Raw genomic sequence first — 6,552 nt, forward strand, 5'->3', positions numbered from 1 at the left:
TCCCACAGTCCAAAGATGTGCAGGTGTCCCTTCAATATTTACTTTAAATGCAGTGATGGGTAGGGTAAGGGCAAGTGAGATTTGGGGTGGATATTTTTAACATTTTCACACCATACCCAATACCTACACACCTATTTGGCATGGGGTGGGAGGATGGCTGGTTAAAGTTCCCCTCAAATTGTTTTTGAGCTTTCTTTTCAGCAATTATTTTTTAAGAAATGTTATGCTGTACTAGACCCAAGAAAACTAGGGTACAGCTTACCTGGTACAAGCTAAGGAGAAAGTGAGGACTGCAGATGCTGGAGATCAGAGTCAAAATGCGAGGCTCTATAAAATCACAGCCGGTCATGCAGCATTCGAGGAGCAGGAGAATCACTGTTTCAGGCATAAGCCTTTCATCAGGAATATGGGGGTGGGGGTAAGGATGGAAAGAAGTTGGGAAGGCGATAGGTAGAAGCAAAGGGGGGAGGGGTGGGCTGATTGTAATAGGTCGATGGGGAGAGTGAAGCAGATAGGTGGGAAGGAGGGTGGACAGGTCAAGAGGGTGGTGCTGAATTGGAGGGTTGGATCTGACATAAGGTGGGGAGAGGGGAGATTTGGAATCCAGTGAAGTCAATAGTCGAAACATGTGGCACTAGAAAAGCACAGGAAGTTGAATAGTGTGGTGTTTGTGCAAGCTAAGTCTAGTTGATGTCAAGCTTCACCTTGGATCCCAAAACTGGTCCAGGATTATGACTGGCTTTGGTTATCAGGATATTGTCTGTTGTTGGCTGGTCTCATCTGACTTGATTTGACAGGAAGTGCCGTTCTGGGGTCAGTGCTAGTTTGCAGCCTATTTGCCCATTTCATGCCTGGAAGGTGCATTTCATTGTCCAATTTCTCCCGTACAGGTTATTCAGTTGTATAAACACTGGATAATCAATGTCAATCATGATAGATGGTACAAATTAACAAGCTGATGACATAAGGTGTTATGATGATGGTATTTGAAGAATACATATCTCCTCAGAGGAGTTGAATTCTTCCCAACTCTGCTGCAGGGCCTAACTAGGTTTGGTAGAACATTTTGGTAAAAGGAAATTGCTTCCTGAGCAGAATAATCTATCTGAATTACTCTCGCTCATGTAAAACTTTCCTGCCTCTGTCTGTGGCCTACTAGAGATGTCAAGTAACATCTGCCTATCGACAGGGACAGCCCTTGGTGATACAAGTCAGAAAAACAGTGTGACTACCTCCCAAATGCATACTCTCATTAATACTTATCATTAATACTAATATTTAAAAAGGCCTTGTATTCAAATCTTTTGCTTGTGTTCAAAGCAGAAAGAGCCTGTTGTTCTTGATTTCAGGAGAGACCGAAAGAAATTTGAGATTAATATTTAGAACAATACTTATAAAACTCAGGTTGAATTCTTGTCATGGAGGTGGAAAGACAGGAGCCATTTTAGGATGAGCAAACCACCTCCATTGGAAAATTGATTCACGTCAATATTTTCAAGGTGGGTGAGACCTTAACTGATATGGAGACAGGTACTTTGCCTGATTAGAGGCAGTTGGGGATGGGAATAGAAATAGATAGAACAAAGGGGCGACAAGGTGGCTCAGTGGTTAGCATTGCTGCCTCACAATACCAGGTTCGATTCCAGCCTCGGGCAACTGTCTGTGTGGAGTTTGCAAATTCTCCCTGTATCTGTGTGAGTTTCCTCTGGGTGCTCTGGTTTCCTCCCACAGTCCAAAGATGTGCAGGTCAGGTGAATTGGCCACGCTAAATTGCCAGAGTGTTAGATGGATTAGTCAGAGGGAAATGGGTCTGGGTGGGTTACTCTTCGGAAGGTCGGTATGGACTAGTTGGGCTAAAGGGCCTGTTTCCACACTGTAGGGAATCTAATCTAATCTAAAAGTGTGAGACTCATTCTGACTCCCCATAGTAACAATCAGCGAGGCTGCTGGTTTTCCTGAACTAATGATCTGCTGATTGTTGTAAAACCTTTCACTAGTTCAAGGGGAATTGTGAATTCACAGGGAGATTTGAAATTGCCCTTCAATTCAGTGATGCTGAGCTGTTTCAAATATGGATTTGTGAGGGAGAGCTCCTCTTCCTAAAGGGTGACAGTGAAGTTCAAAATCTGTAACCAAACAAGCCTGGGTCCCGAAAGATGCCTGAGTCCTGCTATCAGTGACAGAAGTAAGTTGAGAAGAACCCAGATTCAGTGCTGAGAAAAGATCAGTGTTCTCACATGTTCTGGAGAATACAACTCCCACCGATCTGAACAGTTCTCAAAACTTGAAGCCTCCATTAGGCACACCACCGGAGAAACTTTGGGCAATTGCTTCTCCTCATGATGAAATGTGTGTGTGGATTGGTGAGGGAAGTGGTTGCCTTCTTGAACTGTGGCAATCCTTGGGGTGTACGGACAGCTACAGTGCTATTGTAAAGGGTGTTCCAGGATTTTGAGACAGAGATATTGAAGGAATGGCGATATAATTCTAGGTTCATGACTTTGAAAAGAACTTGCAGGCATTAGTATTTCATCTGTCTGCTGTCCTTATTCCAGGTGGTAGAGATCAAGAGTTTGGAACATGGTGTAGAGGAGCCTTAATGAATTGTTGTTATGCATCTTGGAGATGATACATATGTTGCTAGGTTTTCTGGGCAGTGATATTGAAGGTGGTTGTTGAGGTACAAACTAAATGGGGCTGTTTTGTCCTGGATGATATTGAGCTTCTTGAATGGTGTTCAGGCAATTGGAAAGTATTCCATCATATTCTGAATTGTGCATCTCTGATGGTGGATTAGCATTGGACAGGCAGGTGCTAGTTACTTGTCACAAAACTCCGAACTTTTAATTTGCTCTTGCAACAACAGTATTTACACAGCTGGTCCAATTCAATTCCTGGTTAATGGTAAACCAAAGGGTGTTGATAGTGAAGGAATTCAGTTATCACAATGTCGTGAACTGTCAAGCAGTGATGGTTAGATTTTCTCTTGTTAGAGTTGGTTTTTGCTTGGCACTTATGTGGCATGAGTGTTACTTATCACTTATCAGCGCAACAGTGAATGTTGTTAAAGTGTTTCTGTCTTTCTTGCTGACACTTCAAATCTCACAAGCCCCTAAAAAGTTTCAATTGCTTCAATTAGTCTTAACCAGGCGATAATGTTATCTAATGTCTCACAATTAGTATGCAGTAATTTTCAGATACATGTTCATGAGGTAATCTGTGACATGAGGGCATAAAGGTCATGGATTCCATTTAATCTGGGGTTATTTGAAGCATAATCCATTGCTGTTTATCAACAACTATCTTAATATTATCCCAACCATAAAATGCCTGCTCCTATGATATTTATACATTTATGACAATCTGTAATAAGCATCTATTGAATCGTTCAATACCCTATTACTTGCATATAGTTCTTTTGTTTTGGGAGCTAACATAAGTACTAGTATCAAGTACAAATATCCTTTGGAAGCAAGGTCTACATCACAGAGACAGATGAGCTGACAGATTTGTCGTCCCTCTCTCTTCCCTTGCATATAATTCCAGTATTGCCAGTAAGATTTGGTCCCCTACTGCCTCAATCCTTCACTTCATTGAGATCTGAAAATTCAGTTCTGTTCTCAGACACGTATTATTATGCATATTGAGGGATTGGCTGGCAATAGGCATGTGGTTAGAGCAGGCAGACTTGAGACCTCTATTTCTCCAGGTAATATAACATTGAGTTCAAAACAGAAACATCTTCAATTGAAACTGAACTTTTTATAAAGCAAACCTACACAGCACCTTGTCCATAGTTGGTTCAAATCTTTGACAGTCTTTCTGATTGTATTTGCAGAGCATGCTTTTAATTTTGTTAAAATAGTGCCCCTGAACCTTTTTGTTCAAGAAGCTGGGGAGATCCTTTGCATGATCATGATGATTTGGGTTGAAAAATTGAACACTTTCATTGAATTTCAAAATATTATTTTCAGTTCATCCGGTCACCTTGTAAAAGTGACAGTCAGTAAACCAGAATGTGAACAAGACAAGGAACTACAATAACAGTGAAAGGGATTTACCCATTTAATCAGTCATTGAAAGAAGCAACATTTATGGAAAGTAATCTTAACCAGTTATTCCTGAAACCCTGCAGTGAGCCATTTAAAAGGAGTTAACACGGTTGAGAGAAAGCTTTTTCACTCCTACGGATTAGCATTAAGGGACAGCGCTCTGCAAAACTTCTTTGATGCCACGTACACACAAATCACAAATAGTAGAATTTAGATGACTTGCTTTGTACAATGTATTGTGAATATCTTTGTGATTTAATATCACAGCAAAGAATGAGAACTGACTAGTAGCTGAAGAAATGTAGAGCGGAGAATTGTTGAAAGTATTTTGGACCATTTTGTTTGGCATTTATTGACAAGAAGATTTCTTAAAGAGCACTTCCTGTAAATATTTTAGCTACACTGGAGTTTGAAGAGATACATTTTATGGTCATTCCCTATCTCTTGTGTTGATATTGTTCTCAAATATATGGCTTTATAGAAGACTATTACAGAGCATTTAATCAATAGTTTTAAAGATCCTGAAGACTTTTCTCTTTTCATCTACGCATTTCAGACATCATTTGTTTAGTGTAACATGGAAAATTATTGCAGTAAATAAAGAGCTTTGCTGCAGTCACTCTTGTATCTGTACTGATGAAAGATTGGCTAGCTAACAGGAAATAGAGGTCGGCAAAGATAGATAAATTGTAGCAAGTAGCGTGAGTGGATGATGACATTGATGAAGGGACTGAAGATTTGGTACCCAAATTTACTGATGACACAAAGCTAGCTAGGAAATCAAGTTGTGAAGAGGAACTAAAGAGGCTACAAAAACATAGAGATAGTTTGACCTGGTAAATAAATTATGATATCGGGGAATGTGAAATTTTGTCTATTTTGGCAGGAAGATTTTTTAAAAAAACAAACGTTATCTAAAAGGTAGGACATTGCAGAGCTGTGAGATAAAGAGGAATGTGGGTGCCATAGTGCTTGAATAAAAAAAAGTTTCTTATGCACCTACAGGAAGTAATCAGAAAAGTTAAGAGAATGTTACTGCAACTTGCAAGGGGAACTTCATATAAACATATGGAGGTTATGCTTCAGTTGTAAAACGTATTCATGAGCTTCCTTCTGGATTAGTGCGCACGGTATTGGTTTTCTTATTTAAGGAAGGATATAAAAACATTGGGAGCAGCTCAGAGATTGGTTATTAGATTAACAACGGTAATGGGCAGATTATCTTATGAAGAAAGATTGATTAGGCTAGGCTAATACCTGCTGGAGTTTCAAAGATTCAGAGGTGACTTGACTGAAACATATAAAATCCTGAGGAGTTTTAAGAGGACGTATGTGGAAAGGATGTTTCCTCATGGGCGAATTTAGAACTAGCAGTCACTGTTTCACAATAAGGGTTGCGCTTTTAAGAGAGAACAGATAGTTGTGAACCTTTGGGGGCCTCTTCCTCCAAAGGCAGTGAAAGCAGAGTTCTATTTTAAAGGCAGACATAGATAGACTCTTGAGGAGCAAGATTTGAAAGATTATTGAAGTGAAGTAATGAGGTGAGTAATGATTTTATTGAATGGCAGAACCGGCTTGAAGAACAAAATTCCTATTCCTGGCCCTCATTTGTATATTCATATATTAGTATAATGCAATGTGATTTGACTAGTGAGCTGACATGCTCCTTATGAGATGTCAAAGTTATCATAGAACCTCTACAGTGTGGCAGCAGACCATTCAGCCCATTGAGTCCTCACTGACCCACTGAAGACCATCCCATCCAGATCCACACCCTTACCCTATCCTTGTAACTCACCTAGCCTATGCATCCCTGGACAATGGATAATTTAGCATGGCCAATCCACTTAACCTGCACATATTTGGAATGTAGCAGGAAGCCTGCATAACTGGAGAAAGCCCACACAGTCACTGGGACAATGTGCAAACTCCATTCTGACAATTGTTTGAGGCTGGAATCAAATCTGGGTCCCTGGCGTTGTGAGACAGCAGTGTTAGCCACTGAGCCACCAGGCTGCCCTCATAATTACTTTAACGGTTCTATGGACCTTGTCAGCAACCAGTGCAAGACTTGGTTAGAGACAAAAAAAACTGCACATGTTGGAATCCAAGGTAGAATCCCAGACTGAGGAAGGGTTACACTCGAAATATTGACTTCTCCACCTTCTAATGCTGCCTGGCTTGCTGTGTTCTTCCAGCCTCCTGCTTGTCCTCCTGCCATTAGCATTGATGTGGAGGAGCCAGTGTTGGACTGGGGTGGACAAAGTTAAAGATCTCACAACACCCAGGTTATAGTCCAACAGGTTTATTTGGAAGCACTAGCTTTCGAAACACAGCTCCTTCTTCAGGTAGCTATTGATGATGCAGTCAGCAACCGTCTTCAAATTTCTATTTCTCCTTTAATAAGACTGTCATAAATTCCATTAAAATGTAAGCATTGGTCACTACTTGTTAAGTGGGTATTATGGTGCTGGTGATCACAAAATGATTTGTTTGAAAG

This window comes from Chiloscyllium punctatum, chromosome 3 (assembly GCF_047496795.1).
Source record: "Chiloscyllium punctatum isolate Juve2018m chromosome 3, sChiPun1.3, whole genome shotgun sequence".
NCBI lineage: Eukaryota > Metazoa > Chordata > Chondrichthyes > Orectolobiformes > Hemiscylliidae > Chiloscyllium > Chiloscyllium punctatum.